The following is an 18540-nucleotide window of genomic DNA, read 5'->3' on the forward strand; positions in this document are numbered from 1 at the left end:
TCAACAGTTGGAGAGGTGTTCTTATCATGAAGTGTGTACCTCTTTTTCTCCAAACATAACAGACCATTTTCATCATCATCTTCATCAGCCCACAGGACTTTGGAAGTTCCTTTGAAAACGTCTGATGCCGGAAAGCTTTCCTTCTGATGACTTTTCCATGAAAGTGTTGCTGCACAGTAGAACAGTGCACCACCACTCCAGAGTCTGCGCAATCGTGATTTGCCTTTCTAGCAGTCATAGGTTTTCCTGGTCTTCCAGACCTCAGCTTGGCCTCCACTGTTCACTCGTTCACTCGTTCATGCTATTCTTGGATATTAATGTTATATTAATGTTTTGGGTTTTTTTACAGTTGTATTAGGACTTCTCTAATAAACATGTCTTCATTATTTACAACTTCCCACTAGTTATTGGAAAGCTGTGAAGCTGATATCCTACCCCCCTCAGTTGGCTCTGAGCTTTTGCTTTTGCTTATTCTGCTTAGATGCATAAACATGGCTTTGATTGAAATGTTCAGAATTCACACTTTCCACCGAATTTCTCCACTTGTTTGAATGAGCTATGAGGGAGAAATGATTAAAAAGTGCGAGTGAGGTGACGCGCCCTGGAGGCTACATGTTTATTTGTTTCCAAAGCCTATGCATTACCATTCACTAGAAGTCTCCAGTTTTCTTTAGCAGACCCTGCCAGCAAAGTCTCCAGTCTAAAAGCTGCTGTTCGCTCTGCATGGCAATTAGGCCCGATCTGCCTTCCTGAGTGGTCAGAAACAGGACCAAATGGTGCTGCCCCAAGAAAGGTCTTTAAATAGTCTCCTCCTTACCTCAGTTTCTCCTTACCCCAGTTATAAAGGGCATTATTCTAATTATTCTAAGTCTTTCAATTGATTTTTTTGTCCAGTTTTTCAGCAAAGTTCTTTAGTGCCCTCGGTCGCTAAAATGCAGTGTGAAACCCAAACGAACCAGTGAAACAAAACCATGAACCTTAGTTCAGAACTTGGACCTTGGAGCAATATTGACAACAATTTCCATCTTCTGTTAAACCTAATCAGACGTCCCCAGATAAAGCCAACTGCATGCAAACCAACGACTTCCAAATCCTCTTTCTCTGCCTCAGTCGAGTCCAATCACTACAACTCCCATAATCCTTTGTTCTCAACAGCCCATCAGTCAGAGGCAGCTTCTCAGATCTTCATCACTGGACTACTAACTATACCTGTATACAATCAAATCTGGACTGCAGAAGGCTGTTTGTATACCACGCAGTTTGTTGTTGCCCCTTGTTTTGCTATTGTCGTTCTCCCTTTCGTTTGTTAGCCTGATAGCTAGCTGATAGCTAGCTGATAGCTAGCTATATCCGTTCCTCGACCCCTGCCTGGTTTTTGGTTTTGCTTTTTTTTCTAATGCTCATGTGTAGGACACTCACTATTCTGTTTATGCACTTACTGACTGTTTTCGAGACAGTAGAGTTGAGTTATTCAACTCGTTGATTTGCGCTCCCATAAACCTGATTATTATTTAATAACCATAGAAAATTGCATCTAATTTCCTATTACTAATAACCTCAGACAGACGCACCGGACTCAGCCCAGGTCGAGGCCTAGACGAGACCAAGACCTCTCGTTCACGGTCCTGAGACCAAAGTGGAGCTTTTAGGCTCACATGGGGTCTTTAATGTTTTGAGCTCATCTACCACTGATTTTCCAAATAAGAACCTCATACCAACTGTGAAACATGGTGGTGGTAGTATAGGTGTGGGGTTGCTTTGCCATATCAGGACCTGGACATCTTGCTACCATTGAGGGAAGTACAAATTCTGCATCAATAGACCTGACAATCGCTGACAAAAAAAAAAGACAATCCAAAATGTGTGATTTTCTATTATTATTATTATTATTATTATTATTATTATTTTAATCTGAACTAATCTGAACTTTGAATCACTGGTTAGTCATGTCTGACTGTGCTCTCCTTGCTGGTGTGTGCATGGAGTGTGTGAGTGTGACTGTAGCTCTACTTGTGTTCTCTCACAGACGCACCAGACTCAGCTGAGGTCGAGGCCTAGACGAGACAGAGACCTCTCGTTCATGGTCCTGAGACCAAAGGTGGACTCGAGTACTACAACACTACAGGTTTCTTGGTCTTTCCAGACCCCAGCTTGACCTCCAGCATTCATTCACAGAGCTTCACTATGATTAATACCAGTAATGTTTGCATTAGATTTGATTAGAACTGATTCATTCTGGATCTTCTCCCATGCATTTGCCCATGTAGATAACACAGCATTGTTGTATTTACTCTCTCCACTTTATGAAATACACCTTCCTGGTAACTTCACCTTGCTGGTATACTGCTTTGCATTAGCTGTCCTGTAGCCTGTTTCATCAGTGGTCAGTTTCCGACCACAGAACTGTTCTTGGTGACTGGTTTGGCTCATAAAACTGCATAGGGGTTGCTATAAGTGGACTCTGGGGAGAAAAATGTGGAATACTTACTTTTAAAATAGAGCGAGACAGAAAGAGACAGAAAGAGAGAGAGAGAGTGAGAGCGAGAGAGAGAGAGAGAGGGAGATAGAGAGAGGTTGAGTCCCTACAGTCTAACAGTAGGTAAAGCTTTCCCATAGATTCTATTAAATTGAAAAGCCAGTGACGCAGAACAAAAACCTCTCGCCTGCAAACAACTATAACCTTTGATGAAATGACACTAATAGCAGAAACACACACACATACACACTCACACACACACACACACACACACACACACACTCACAGACTTCCTAATCTATACTAAAGCAGCCAGCCATCGCAGGCATACTCCATCCATACACTCTGCACACACATGTGCATACATTGCATACACACACACACACACACTCACACACACACATTGCCCACAGTTGCTAATGGGCTTCCCCGCTGCCCACTCACTCTCTGCTAATTCAGCATCCCACACCACCCTGCCCATCCTTCCAGGCCTCTGACAGCACATTAAGATTCATGGAGCGTGGCCTACAAAAACAACACGGCTGCTTCACAGCAACCGAATTGATCTCCGCTAGCTGCCTGGGAACGCTAGCATAACACTGTAAGAGGGGTTTTTAGTAGGGTAATAAAGCCAGGAGCGACTCGGAGCACTGCAGCCAGCGCCGTTCCCGCGAGACCGGCTGGTCTCTAAGGTTACCGAAGCGCTAGCCATGAAGGGCATTAAGAGTCAGCAGCTCCCAAATGGCCAGCGCTAAGCTAAGTTTCGCTGCTTCTTCTAATTGTGTGTCTTTTAAGCCTGAGTTTGTTTGGTGGTGGCTTCCTCAGTTTAGCATTGGAGCTGCAAAGCTAGTGTAGTTTTTGTAGTTTTGGTGAAGGACAATTTTCCTGTACCCCAAACGAGGTTGATCAGACAGTTTGGTAGATGAGAAATCCTACTCAAGGCCCCTGTTTGCTGATAACTGGATCATTGTGGTCAACCAGCTTGGTCTTGCTGGTTAGCATCCTTTTGCATGTTATGACCTGCTGCAAACATGATGCATAGACATGATGCATAGCCAGGCACCAGCCTCTAATCTAAAGTGGAGCTTTTAGGCTCACAGGGGCCTTTTATGTCTCGAGCTCATCTACTACTAATTTTCCAAATAAGATCCTCATACCAACTGTGAAACATGGTGGTGGTAGTATAGGTGTGGGACCTGGACATCTTGTTACCATTGAGGGAAGTCCGACAAGTCTGACAAACGCTGACAAAACCAAAAAGAAGAGAATCTAAAATGTGTGATTTATTAATATTATTATTATTATTTTAATCTGAACTGTTGAATCACTGGTTAGTCATGTCTGACTGTGCTCTCCTTGCTGGCGTGTGCATGTGTGAGTGTGACTGTAGCTCTACTTGTGTTCTCTCGCTGACCTCTGTGAAAGCCGGAGGCATATATGACCCCTCATTACTCACCCGGCACCTGCGCTTCTGGAAAATTCTCTAAACTAAGAGGTACAGAGGTCAGGGCCGGCCTGCTATTACCGGCCAGAAACCAGTCCCTCTCCCCTCTCCTCTCCTTACGCCTCCCCGCTTACCTGTAATTCTCGCTCTCCCTCCCCTCCACCGCCTCTCCGCCTGATGTGTGGACGCCATGCGTCACCAGACTTCTCCTCTTTATTCTTGTCCTCCTGATACCTCGGCTCCATTCTGGACCTTATTAACATGCTCTCTCTCTCTCTCTCTCTCTCTTGCTATCTTTTTCTTTTCTTCCCATCTGCTTCATCCCCTCAGAGGCACGGCCCGATAGTCCAGTGAGGTCACCGCCGGTTTTAATTGCGATTCTGTAAAAGGGATAGCGGGAGCTCTCCTGTGAGCAGATTCACAGACTGAGTGCTTCTTTGAAATCTCATTCTTGAGAAACAGAAGACAGTCCACATGTGGAAACGCCATGCTGCTTTGCCATCAGCGGCCGGAGGCTGAGAGAGCATAACTGACGGTGCTCCGGGTGAGTAGATGAACTGAGGACCTGGTGATTTCCTCCGTGCATGTCAGCTGCCCTGCGATGCCACGATCTACCTCCCAATAACTTCCACCACCAGGTTTGGTTCTCAGGTTTGAATGCCTGACCTTACCGTAATCCTCCAAACCTACACTGTATGGGCAAAAGTATTGGGACACCTGCTCACTCATTACTCACTCAATTCTTCCGAAATCAAGGGCACTACAAAGAGCTGATCCTGCTTTTGTTGGAGTAACTGTCTCCACTGTCCAGGGAAGAAGGCTTTCTACTACATTTTGGAGGAGCACCGCTGTGAGGATTTGATTGCATTCAGCGACGAAAGCTTTAGTGAGGTCAGGATGTTGGATGATGATCACCACCCCACCTCATCCCCGACTCCCTAACTTGTCCCAAAAGTATCGGCTGGAGCACCAACCATCATTCCAGAGAACACAGTTCTTCCACTGCTCCACAGCTCAATGCTGGGGGGCTTTATACCCTATACTGTAGCCCATATGTCTGGCACTTCTCTACAGGGACTAGACAAGCCGTGTGTCTGTTTGCACACCTGTGTCAGCAATGGGTGCAACCTAAAGTTGCTGAATGCATTCGTTAGAAGGGGTGTCCACAAACGCCATTTGGACGTTTATAGTGTAGCACTGGTCATTGAGTCTTTGGCTCATCTGACCATTAAAAATGCTCCTCAATGGCTCAGCTGCAGTGTAAAGTAATTATTGTGATTTAGCAGTTTCCTGTGGGTCTGATTTCCGAGCTTGAGCTCAGTAAGATATTGCAGATTTGACCACGGTACATTTCACCACAAGACCACAAATCTGGTTACTGCAGTCATTTGTGCTACACCTTGTGGTGTTTTTCATGCTGTAGTCTTTTGCTAAATCAAGGACACTCTATGTTCCTCTTGCAGATGTTTCCTGTAGTTCGAAGAGAGCTCTCCCGGACGCCTTAAAAGTAATACAGGCTCATTCGCTTTACTGCATTTACACTAATGCACATACCATTGAATCCTGGCGCAACCATTGAGTGATCCTGCTTCCATTAAAGGATCAATTATAACTGGAAATATGCATTACACACTTTTATAATGCACGTCTTCATTTGTCATTTGAAACAGGAATCAGCAAAACCTCAAGACCTTCAGACCTATCATGATATTTGAGCTTCAAAGTTCATAAAGTTAGAGGTGAAACATTTCTGTAATGTTTCAGGACGGATTTTGTTTACATTTAATAAAGACCCGAAGCCAAAGTTTCGGCATACTGCATGTGTAGACCTTAGTAACATCACAGACAACAGCTCGTAAACCCCTTTTCGTAGCAGTTTGGGGGGTTTTCACCCATTCCTCCTGCAGAAGACCTTTAGTTTTGGTTAGGCCTCTAGATTCTTGGTCCGTCTTCCAGTGTAAAACTAGCTTGAGAGGGACACTGGTGTTTTGGTGGTTCCTGGGTTGTTCCTGACCATTTTAACCTATTTGCTTTTAGCCGAGGGTCACAGTTTGGGTCTTCTTTCAGACCTTCCGTACCCTGCATGTACAGGGTACATGTGTCTTGCAGCTATACTAAAAGAAGGCTTACAGGTGTGCTGTTGGTTTACGAGTTGTATACGTCTATCCCACTTTTTCAGTTTATAAAAGTACACTGTTTAAATCACAATATTACTGCTTGAATAGTTTTTATACTACAAGAAAGGACAGTCCAGTATACAGCAGCATTTTAACGCTATCTCTAACTAAGGGTGGTATTTCCAAATTAGCAAAGGTGCCGAAAGTATTCACATTCATTAATCAGCTCAAAAGTGTCGATATTAAGGTTTAAAAGACTTCTATAGAAGCTGAAGCTCAACTGAAGCTTTTTACTCCAGTAAAAGTGTAAAAGTACTGGTTTCAGAACGACTTCAAGTAGAAAAGTAAAAGTAATGGAAGGAAAACAAAGGCCTGAAGCTTAGGCCGCGCCACAGGGGTCTATAGTGCACTACCCCTCTACACCTCCCCTCCCCAAAAACCCCTTTCTCTAAAAGCCAGAATGAGTATAATGCTCTTTAATAATATTAATATCTGATATTATAATGCTCTATTAAAATGTTGATGTTAAAAATGTTGGGCTGCACTAGGCTCCTGTTTCAGCTGCAGATCTGCCCATTGAAAATGAAGCATTTCAGTAATATCAGCTCTATTAAAGGAGCGTCTCTGTGCTCTACTGAGCATCAACATGAGCTTCATGGAGGAAAATATGAGAAGTCGTCGTCTAGAAGTTTTGTAAAGCTGCAGAAAGTCAGACTTCAGAGGCGTGTGATCAATAAGCTTTACTGGAGTGTAAATGTGGGGCTCAGTCGGGACGTTTCACTGCAGCTCTCTTCATACTAGACTGCAGACGTCTGCTGTGAGCTCGCTGGAGTGGGACGGGACGTGTGCAGGTGCGATGGATCGATGGATTGATGGATTACAAACCAATAGGGAGTCAGAATGGTAGATGTTTATACTTCTCATCCAATCACGATCAGATTCACACTTCCCGGAGGCGGATTTATTATTCTGGATAGAGTTTTTTTTTGGGGGGGGGTTGAAGGATGGCGAGGCGGAATGAAAACAAAGGGAATGAAATAGGAGAAACAAGGCTGTTTTTTTTAAATGTAAGGAGGAGAAAGTTTAGATAGTTGGGTGAAAATGTTGAAAGAAGTTGAAGTTAAAAGTGAAAAATAATTACACCAGTAATTATAAGTATTGATACCAACATTTCTACTTGAGTAATTGTACTTTGTTACTTTTGACACCTCTGCAGATTAGACCTGTGTCAGATTTCTGTTAGTATCTGCCCCGAGTGCATTTAAGAGAGCCACAGAGAGGGGGCGCTGTGGGAGCTCACTGTTTGGTGAAGCCACGCTCTGAAAGCAGGTGGGAAACAAACGAAGCCCACCGCATTTGGGAGTGAACGACGCGCTGAGGTCGTTTCAAAGGGGAAAATCAAGCAAACCTGGATGTCAAATGAGTCTGAAAACAGTGGAAAAGCCTCCTAAGACCTTTACCTCAAGCTCTGCGCTCTCAGGTATGAGGCTTCATCCTCTAAACCTGTGTGGTTTGAGCCTCAGTTAGCCGGAGCGCGGACTGTGCTGTGGGGTTTAGCCCGCTAGCTAACTCAGCTAGCTAAATGTAGCCGGTATAGCCGACTACGAGCCCAAACCCGGCAGGATTTACAGTCTCAGTTTGCCTGTCTGTTCCTCCCAGCACCAGTCGCTGGACTTCTCTCTCTCGGACACGAGTTTTTACGGTCAGCGCTTGTGTCGGTAGCTCGCTACTCTGGGGAGCTGGAGCTAGCTGAGCTAGCTGAGCAAAGGCTAGCTTAGCGAGTGGCTACAGGTCCAAAACCATGAGGAAAAACCTTCAAATTCAGCTTCTGTCCTTTCTAACAAGTCACTCGACCCGAGTCAGCTGAGTTTAAGTGTGTATAAGTGGGGTTTCAGGTCTGACAGAGGTCTGTGGTGAGCAGAGTAAGCTAATGCTAGATAGCTAACTAAGCTAATGCTAACCAGCGTCTCTCTCCTAGGTCTTGCAGTTGCTGTCAGACGGAGGATTTAACACTTGTTGATGGACAGAGGTGAATCTTCACCCTGTGAGCAAGCTGACCCGTGTGTGTGGTTATTTTTCAGTTTGGAAATAAGGCGGGTTGAGGTGGCACAGAAGAGGAGGTGCAGAGGTAACACCCGGCAGCCGACGATCCCCCATTGATACCGTATACTGTATTTCAGACTGTATGATGGTGTGAGAGGTCTGTATGAAGATATAAAGATATATATACTGTAATGAAATATAAAGAACGTAGCTCGCATCTTAGAGAGGCACTTACACTTTATTTCTGCACAAAGTCACATCTGTACAAAATCACATCTGCACAAAATCACATCTGTACTGGTTGGTGTGGCGCAACAGACAACACCACTACCTGCCACTGAGCTACCACACCATGTGGGAGACCAGGGTTCGATTCCCGGTCTGGGTGACTATGCTGAGCTACACCAATAAGAGTCCTTGGGCCAGACTCCTAACACTACGCTGACCCTCCTCTGTAATACGAGTAACCCTGTAAGTCGCTCTGGATAAGAGCGTCAGCTAAATGCCATAAATGTAAATGTAAATGTCGAAAATACATTTATACAGAGCTGTGTGTGTATCTTGCACATCCAGTCGACTACACACACACAATCATTTCCAGGTCCTACGAACCATTTCGTATTACAAACAATTTCTGTTCCTTTATAACTTAAAAGTCGTCAGGTATTGGATGTTAAAATATAAAAACTTAATTTAAATACTTAAATTGACATTCCAGGATTTTAAGGCTAACTAGCAGGTTCTACTTCTCTACAAATTCTGCTATTAATTCTTTGTTAAATGGCCATCCTGAGACAGAGGAGCCACAAATCCAACCAAAATTGATGAATAAATAATATATAGAAACTTTTTTTATTTTTTTATTCCTGATTCTTTAAAGCTGCCTTGATAGATAAACATTCAGGTTTGGTTTCACTGCTGTTCTGTTTTCTTGAAGCTTTTCCAGGCCTTTTTAATTCTTATATATATATAATGTATACGTCTTGCTATATTTTAAAATATATATATATATATATATATATATTATATTTAAAATATATATTAATTAAATAAAAGGGTCTGAAAAAGCTTAAAGAAAACAGTACAGCAGTGAAACCAAACTTGAACGTTTATTTATCAAATCAAGTGTGTGTGTGTATGTATGTATGTATGTATGTGTATATATATATATATATATATATATATATATATATATATATAGCACAGTATTGCATACTTTTCAAGCACCTCATACATAGCCAGTTATTCACATGTGTTCCTTTCACTTATAGGATAGGTTATATTATATTTACAATATTTTGTAAAAAATAAATTCATTCTTAGGTTTGAAATAAATGTCTCCCCACTGCATAAAACTTATAATATTATTTTAAGAAAGTTTCCAAAATGAAGAATGACAATTTAATTCCAGTTTTCCACAGATTTTTGATAGTGGAATCTGTAAGGCCATGGCAAAACCTTCAGCTTACGCCTCTTGAGGTAGTCCGTTGTGGATTTTGAGGTGGTTTAGGATCATTATCCTGCTGTAGAAGCTCATCCTCTTTTCACCTCCAGCTTTTTTACTGGTGTGAATTTACTGGTATTTCTTGTACACTGGCTGCAGCACAAGCCCAAAGTATAATCAGTCCACCACCAAAGCTTAACAGTTGGAAATGTGGTCTTCTCATGAATTCTGCACCCTTTTTTCTCCAGCGATACCTACCTTTGCTCATAGTGGCCACAACGTTCTAGTGCTTTAGTGTTTCTTTGAAAACGTCTGAAGCTAAATTTTATGGTGAGGACGCAAGAACGGTTTCCTTTCTTATGACTCTTCCATGAAGGCTGTATGTGTGCAGGAGTTGCTGCACAGTAGAACGGTGCACCACCCCTCCAGAGTCTGCTCAGTCTTCAGTGTGTGGTTCAGGATGCCCTGCAACAGAAGAAGTGTAGCCAGAAAGAAAAGTCCTTTTCTTCTGCGTCAGCGTGCGAGTCGATTCATGATTGAGGACACTTTCTTTCAGTTGCATTAGTGGCTTAGAGTATTACTTTCAGTCTATGGAGGCTTACACCCATTTTCTATCTATTCAAGATTATTGATGATCCTGCATTAGGGGTGAACTCAGGAAGGCTCGCACGAGATGCCACTTTTCTGCTGAGCCTTTCAGCCAGTACAAATTGAACGCTCTCCTTTTCTTCACACATTAGAGCACATAAGAAGATCAAATGTGGCCCGCAAATGGTTTGCTGCCGATGTCAGCAGTATTTACAGCTAATGTGTGAAGAAGGGGTCGACTAGGGGTTAAAGCATATGGGGAGAAGGAAAGAAAGTGACGTGCGCGTGGGCAAAAGTGTAAGGCTGAGGAACGTGTGGGACGTAGACTGGACAGTTATCCACCTGGTGATGGTGTTCAGACAGACCTAACTTTCGGGCATTTTCACACCTGTAGTTGGTTTGCTCTGGTCCGAATCCATTGACTTGGAGCGTTTTCCCTTTGGTTTGGTTTTTCAAGGAGTATTTTGAGGAGTATTGGTTTTGAGGAGTATTCCTGTGCACTACAACATGGAGCAGCGGCATCTGTTCAGAGCTGTAATAGTCTAATTATTTGGGCAGTACACCAGGTTAACAGCTGGTTAGGGGAGCCATTCACCTCAAACTTGCAGAGTACACCTGATAGTTGGGTTGGATCGAGGTCAGATCACGTTCATTTACATTTATGGCATTTAGCAGACGCTCTTATCCAGAGCGACTTACAAGGTTACTCATATTACAGAGGTGGGCCAATGTAGTGTTAGGAGTCTACTAGCTACTACTAGTAGACTAGCAGGTAGTGGTGTTATCTGTTGTACCACACCAACCACTACAGCACGTTCCCACCACAAACAAACCTTCCCAGAGTTCGATAGGGGTTGTTTTGGTCTGCATCCAAGTGTGATTACTGTGTTCACACCTGCCCGATGTAACCGGACTAAAAAGTGCAGGTACTAAACCGCTTAGAAAATATGGAAAGGGTTCAGTTAATTGTTTCTGTAGTTGACTGTGGTAGGGTTTAAATCAGTCTGTGAAATCCTTTTTTTCCAATGGACTTAATTTGTTTTGCAACCTGCAGCTGGCGCTCTCCCAGTGTCCCAGAGGATGGAGACCAGGGTCTACCACCTGAACCAAGAAATGATTGAGAAACTCATCCAAGACTCTTCCAAGGTAAGGACAGTGGTTCTGTGCCAATCAGTCAAACATCTAAAACCATCTGCCTGATATTGTATAGGTCTCGCGTGCTACCAAAACAGCTCTGCCCATTCGAGGCATGGTCGAGGGACCAAGACATTAGCAGCAGACCCTTTAAGTCCTGTAAGTTGTGATGGGGGGCCTCCATGGATCACATCAGTGTTGCCATTTCACTCCAGGCCTTCTGGAAGTCCCCTGTACTAAACCGACAGCACAGGTCTACTAGTCACAAATCACCACTGCAACAAGTATGATAGGACGTTGGATTTGTAAACTTGGCCAAGCCTGGCTTCCAGAGCTGATTAATTCACACTAGGATGACGGGCAAACCTTCGTAGCATGTCGTCTGAATTGCGGCAAAGGTGAGTCATGCTGATGTTGAACATTTTATTGAATGGTGAAAGGCAAAACACACCCTATAGTGTTCCATTAAGTCTAACGGAAGCGTAATTATCACATTACGCACAGTCTGAATTTTAATCATCTGTAATACGAGGTAAGCTGAATGTTTAGAAAGTGAAAGCAGGGCATTATGAAAATTATCTGCTGGGTGGAAATAGTGGAACCATTTTATACAGCATATTCTCAAATGCTTTTTAAAACTCTATTAAAAAAGCATTAAGCTTTTTTAATAGAGTTCTATAGCTTTTTTATAAGTATAATTTATATTAAGATGTAATAAATCTGACCTATTAGTCTTTAATACTTAACAGGTTAAAAGGTATCCTAGAATGGAAAACTGTGTCCTTTGGCATGGAACGGACAGAGTACATAAAGGTTACAATCTGTGAACCTCAAACACTGTAATTGGTGACAAAGTCCACTGTTGATTGAGCCGTCATTGTGTAGTAATATGCGTTTTCTCATTTCTGATCAAAGTGAAGTACAGTCATTGTGCGTGCTTTCGGAGACGGGCGGACAGGCGGGAGGCTTGCCACTAAGAAATATAGGTGGTTCTCCTCTTCTGTGTATGCAGCTTCCATTTCTACCATCTTTTGGCTTTAAAACATCGCAATGAGAGTGAACAGGGACATACTATCCACTCTTGTATACAGTCTATGGTCTTAGCTGATTCATGGTGTCCCGTAATCACCCCTTCAGTGCCATCTGTGCATTTGATTGCCTAGGTGGAGTCCCTTCCCTTTACCCAAAGCCACTGACTGCTTTTGTTCGACACCCTGTGAAAGATCCTCCACTGCTTGCTCTCTCAGCGTACTTCCTACACTGGCCAGATCTTGACCTCAGGATCCCAGGATTCATGCTGTTTATGCCAAATTCTGTCTCCACTATCTGTGTGCCTCAGCAGAAATTGAGATTAATCAGGCAAGTCTATGTTTCTCAGGTTTTCTACTGTCCAGTGTTGGTGGGCCTGTGCTGAGCCGCTGCAGCCTCAGCTTTCTGTTCTTGGCTGACACGAGTGAAAGCCCAGTTGTAGCCAATCTACCTCAAAGTTGTTCATAGTGTTGTGCATTCTGAGATGTTTGACTCTTCCGACGCAATACCAGTACATCAACTTTGCGTATCGGCTGTTACCGGATCCCGCACCATTTGTTGAATTAATAAGCCATATACCTCGCCACGTGGGAGAGACTTCAGGGCTGGCTTTAACATTACTTTTCTAACTTTGGATAAACTTTGGATAAATATGAAAGACCATCTGTGGCAGTGACGTCATTACACCTTCCCCTCGCCCTCAGCTGTCCTCGATTACAGGCGCAGGTTTAGTTCTGGTGTCTTTTTGTTGCTGAAAAACGGCAGAAACAGCAAAGCTGTGGCTTTTTAAAACAGCGGCGGGGGATTTAACTCTGGAATTTACTGATTTTCTGTGAAAAGTCAGGTAATTTGTGGATTTTGGACACTTCTGGGCCTCAGAACAGACTGGGACTGATCTCCGATTCTAGTATCGCATCAGTGCATCCCTACTTTATACACCTCCAGCCCATGTTGCCAATATTTATCTCTCTCTCTCTCTCGTCTGTCTGTCTGTCAGTTTGTATGTATGTGTGTGTCAGCTATCGGTGCAACTTTAGAAAAAGGAGCTTATGCATTTAGGAGGGGTGTCCACAAACATTTGGTCCACAAACATGTAGTGTACTCAGACCAGCCTGCCTGACTCCATCAATCATGCCACACTCAGTGAGACCATATTCCCCCCAGTCTAATTACCTGAAGCTGCTGGCCGGCTCGTATCTGCAGGATATGTGTTGCCCTGCTGCCACGCAATTGGATGATTAGATAATTGCATGAATGCGTACATGCTCGCATGTCTTCCTAATAAATAGCTTGATGAGTGTATAAATATAAACATGACTTCACCCAGACTTCCAGCCTTCAAGACCGGATCTCTTAAGACCGTAAGGGCAGTCATCCAACCTCCTGTTTGAACTTCCCACTTAAGAGCATTTGCATTAGCAATTTCTGAGACGGGCCGCTACCTAAATATACACAGTGCTTTGAATAGAAGCACCTTTTAATCTGGTTACGTAAGCGATTGGCTGCGCACCCAATTATAAATACAGCATAACACTTGTGCTGTGACAGTTGGTGTGTAGGAGGAGGTTTTGAGGGGAAAGCCCATAGAGGTCAGAGTGTGTGTGTGTGTGTGTGTGTGTGTGTGTGTGTGTGTGTGTGTGTGTGTGTGTGTGGGTATGTCTTGCCTCTCTCATACACTTGCACTTCACTTCATATTACAGCATTTGTCAGTCTTTCTTTGAACTTGTTTCAGTGTGCTGACGCCTGCAGAGACCAACAGCCGTTAACTGAGCTAAATGGAAGGGAAGCTAAGACTGTGTGTGTGTGTGTGTGTGTTTGTGTTTGCTGCTGTTTTCTACGGAGCTACGCTAGTGACATCCCACAGAAATAAAACTTAGGAAGATCCTAAGGAAAAACTCTTTTTAATACCCTTAATTTCAGAAGAAACCCTGAACGTGCAGGTGTCCCAATACTTTTGTCCATGTAGTTTTAAACAGTTGCAACTCCTGACTTTTTTTTTTTGTATTACTTTACTTAGTGGGAACGAGATCCTAAATTGTGGCCAAGACTTATTAAGACAAGATCTCGTTCCCATGCTTCACTAAGTTGTGGGAACAAGATCTTAAGTCATGGCCGTGAGTTATTAAGGCGTGGGAATGGGATCTTGTCTTACTTAAGTCACCCTAGGATCTCGTTCCCACGAACGCCATGATAGTCTAAAAAAAAAAAAGTATATTGCCCAGCTCCAGCTGCCAGTATAAAAACATATGAAACAAATATTAATTAACTGAATTGATTTTTGCAAATGCAAAAACAAAAATCACAGTAATATAAAATAATCATCCCTTGGCTTGATTTGAAGGTTTGGTACTCTCCCTTTGGACAGTGGGTTATGTTTTTTTTTTTTTTTTATTCCCTTCTATATTGCTCTTTTACTGCATTTTTGCCAAATGTCTTTCCTGTCCGGTGTAGACCAGAGGAGGCTAGGTTCCCATTTCAGCCTTGGTTGTTCTACTCGCCACGGTCAGCACTGGCCTGCTCAAAAGAGGCTTGAACCTTACTTGCTAAATTTGAACTCGCTGAAGCTTGGCTGCCGGAAGACGTACGAACCCAGGACCGATTCTGGCTAGTTTTGGGGGAGGGGCTCGTTATTGTGAAATTAGTGAAAGTAGTAGGACCTAGGTTCATTGGTTTTCAGCACTTTCTGCAGTCATGGTGTTTCACCATGCAGGAAACCCTGCAAACGAGGAGGCATTCTCACAGGAGAGAGTTTTTAGTCCTGCAGGCAATACCCCCAGCGAACCCCAGACCGCTGATTTCAGGAGAATCAGAGGTTGGTGCTTTTACAGTGGCTTTTACACTTGACCAAACGTACCGAACTCTCGGAGCAAGCGCTCCCAGGTCTGTAAACAATACCCTAGGGTGAAAACTCTAAGTCTATGGCCCTGTTCACACCTGCTGTTTCCATCTGTCCTAAGTGATCTGATCACGAGTGGACAGCGAGAAGTAAAGTTACACCTGGCATTAACATGGGTCTTAAATGCGTCTCCAGGGACCACTTATGAGGGGTCTTAAATGTAGGAAGGGTACTGCACATGCTTCACAGTGCATGTGTTGTCAGACAACCCCCCTGGCGTCCCCTTGCTAACACTTTGATCACATGACCTGTTAACTCGCCTGCCAGTGCTGCCCAGTTGTCTAGGTAGTCCTTGGGATACACATTGGGATGCTTTAGCTCAATTTACATGACAAAATCGATCAAGCTGGTTAGGCCATTTGAGCAGCGGAGCTCTTGACCAGCGTAGGGTATAATTTCATTTGAGTTGGATGGTTTAGCTAGTCTACAAGTATGAGCAGCCTTACCAGGATAGACCTTGAGAATGATGAAGCTTCACCAAAATCAGATGCAGTGTACGCTATGCTGGTCAAGACCTGGTTCCCAGCTGGTTTACTAGCATGGGGTATGTTTTATCCCCTTGCCACTGTCGCCATCGGCTTTCTCAAAAGAGCCTCAGACCCCTCTTCTCATCCCTGTAAAGCTGCTTTATGACATTTGTTGTAAAAAGCACTGTTTAATTTGAATATACAAACACCCTGCTTTGCTTTGTCCATCTTGGACTAACCTTGTCCCACAGTGGAGTGTACTTGGGAAATATCACCTTGGTCTTTTGTGGGCTCAAGTACAGAAACAGAGAGACTCCTGGCAAAAGAAGTGAATGGCCTTTGTGTTTGGTCTGGCAAGCGTTGGCAGAATTCACACCCGAAGGGTTTTGGGGTCACTTGGGGTCGTTTACGATTCCCAGAGTAGAATATTAAAAAGGTTTGAATGATTTAGGAGTGTTATATTAAACATCCGTACCAGCCCTGATGTCCAACCCACGCTGAAATGATGTGGGGAAAGAGCGAGCCATCTGCCCACCCAGAGAGACCAGGGCAGATTGTGCTCTTTCAGGCTCTGGCTGCTGATGGCAAACAGAGGTTTTGAATCTGCAACCCTACATACAGCTTGCTGGCATGGCTGGTTGGACAAACTAACAGATGGACAACAGATAGACGAGGTAGTTTGCTAGCTTTTGGTAATGCTGCTCAGTAGTTAGAGATTGCTCACCAAGTTTCTCATGGCGGAAAACAGGGAGTCCTACAGTTTTAGATCCTCTAAACATGTGATTTGAGCCTCAGTTAGCTAAAACATGATCTGTGCTGTGGTGTTTAGCATGCTATAGCTAAATTAACTAAGCCTAACTAGCCGGCAATGAGTCCAAACACAGCAGAACCGGCCTCTCGTTTTACACCAGTAGCTCGCACTAGTAGTGGTGGTCAGACTGACAGTTTACACTCATTAACTGATTGATTTAGGGTTGCACAGTGTTCATTTAGTATGTGACCTATCATGATAACTATGTTTTGGCTGATATTTTGTCAAAGAAATATTGTAATACTCTTATTGTCATTAAGAGCATTTTATGCCACTGATATAATGCTATTATAGTAGCATAATAATGCAGTTATTAACCTTTTAATGATTAAGAAAATTCAGATATTGGAATTGGAGTATTTATAAAACATCGACATACTGGTTCACATTAATATACTCTATGCTAAGTCTGTGTATTGTGAGATGCTGATAGTGTAATTATTTTGATGGGCCTATAGTTGTTGTTGTTGTTGTTGTTAGACTGATTGTTCAACATTAATTGGGTGAGAAACCTTGGGTGGTGTTATTAGTATTAGTGGTGGCTCAGCGCCGATTACAGCACCAGGCTATTGATGAAAGGCTTGTGGGTTCAATACCTAGGCTCGGCAAGCTGCTTGAGCAAGGCCCTTCAACCTCCCTGCTTTCCTGGCTGTGTGTGTGTGTGTGTGTGTGTGTGTGTGTGTGTGTGTGTGTGTATGTGTGTTTTTCCATCCAACACAAAAAACTAAGGTCTCCAACAAGTGATGGAAACTTGAAGCCCGCTAAACAGCACCATACCTGTAACCTGTCGTGGTTTGAGAAGTGTGTGTGTGTGTGTGTGATTACAAGGCAGAATCTTTCACACTGAGCGCCAAGGCCGTTTCCTCCAAGCCTGATTCGGCTGTTAGCTGCAGGCAGCTGGGTAAGGATGGGTCCTGGCCAGCAGGCTCCAGGCTTCCGGCTGATTTAAGGTACGACTGCCATCTAGTGATTAATAATAAAAAAAAAAAAAACATTTGAGAGGCTCAGCATGGGCAGACGGAGGGCACAGAAATGTAGGCCATGACGCAGCCATGAGACAGCAGCATGCTGAGACAGGGTGGATTAACCTTATTAAGCCTCCAGTGGCACAAACACCAGTTTCAGCTTATAGAAACAAACAGTGCAAATTTGTCTAAAGTAAATTTGAAGTTACGGGGGTGTTAAAAAACACGGTTTTGCAAATAGCTTTAGCTCTCCAGGACGCGTAGGCTTGAAGAGAGGGCGGAGCCATGTTAGCCTTGTGATTGGTCAGGGGTTTGCTGACGTAAACCTGACCCACTTTTAGGACCACCCATTCCAGGATGGCAATGCTGGTGAAATCCAGCAGACATTTGTTAGACCTTAGGAAGATACAAAGGGAGACATAATCATAAGACATACTGTGTATGTTCACACTGGGGGCCCTGAGGAGCCAGATTTAGGTTCCCAGGGGCTTTACTATGGAGTTGGTCCCCATTTCCGCTCTTTTGAGAGTGGCTTGCAATCTCTGTTCTAGTCAATCCCAGAGATTTTGGATGGGGCTGAGGTCAGGGCTCTGTACAGGTCAGTGAAGTTCTTCCACACCACGTTTGTCCAATCATGGCTTTATGGATCTTGCTTTGTGCACAGGGGCACAGTTAGTCAGTCATGTTGCAACAGAAAAGGGCCGTCCCCAAACTTTTTCCACAGAGTTGGCACAGTGCAGTCAGGTAACTCCTGTAACTCCAGCGTTCTCCTGGTATTCGCCAAACCTGGACTAGTCCATCCGTTCTTCCAGTAATGTATGTAGGAAAGGAAGGCTGCATGTCTAGGTGATTGACTTTATACACCTGTGTCAAATGGACTGAATGAAACACCAGTGATTAATACGTCTGACAATTCTTTTGTCCATATAGGGTAGGTTGTAAAAACAACATCTCATGGTTGATTTTACAAGTGAGTATCTCCTTAGGAGATGCGTTGGCATAGGGCGTAATGATGGAACAGCTCTATAATCATAAAGACTCTTAATGAGATTTTGTATTGTTTTTAACATCAATATCATGATACATTAGTTTTATTGCTATGCAGTAAGTAAATACCACTATCTAG

Source organism: Salminus brasiliensis, chromosome 5 (genome assembly GCF_030463535.1).
Source record: "Salminus brasiliensis chromosome 5, fSalBra1.hap2, whole genome shotgun sequence".
Lineage (NCBI taxonomy): Eukaryota > Metazoa > Chordata > Actinopteri > Characiformes > Bryconidae > Salminus > Salminus brasiliensis.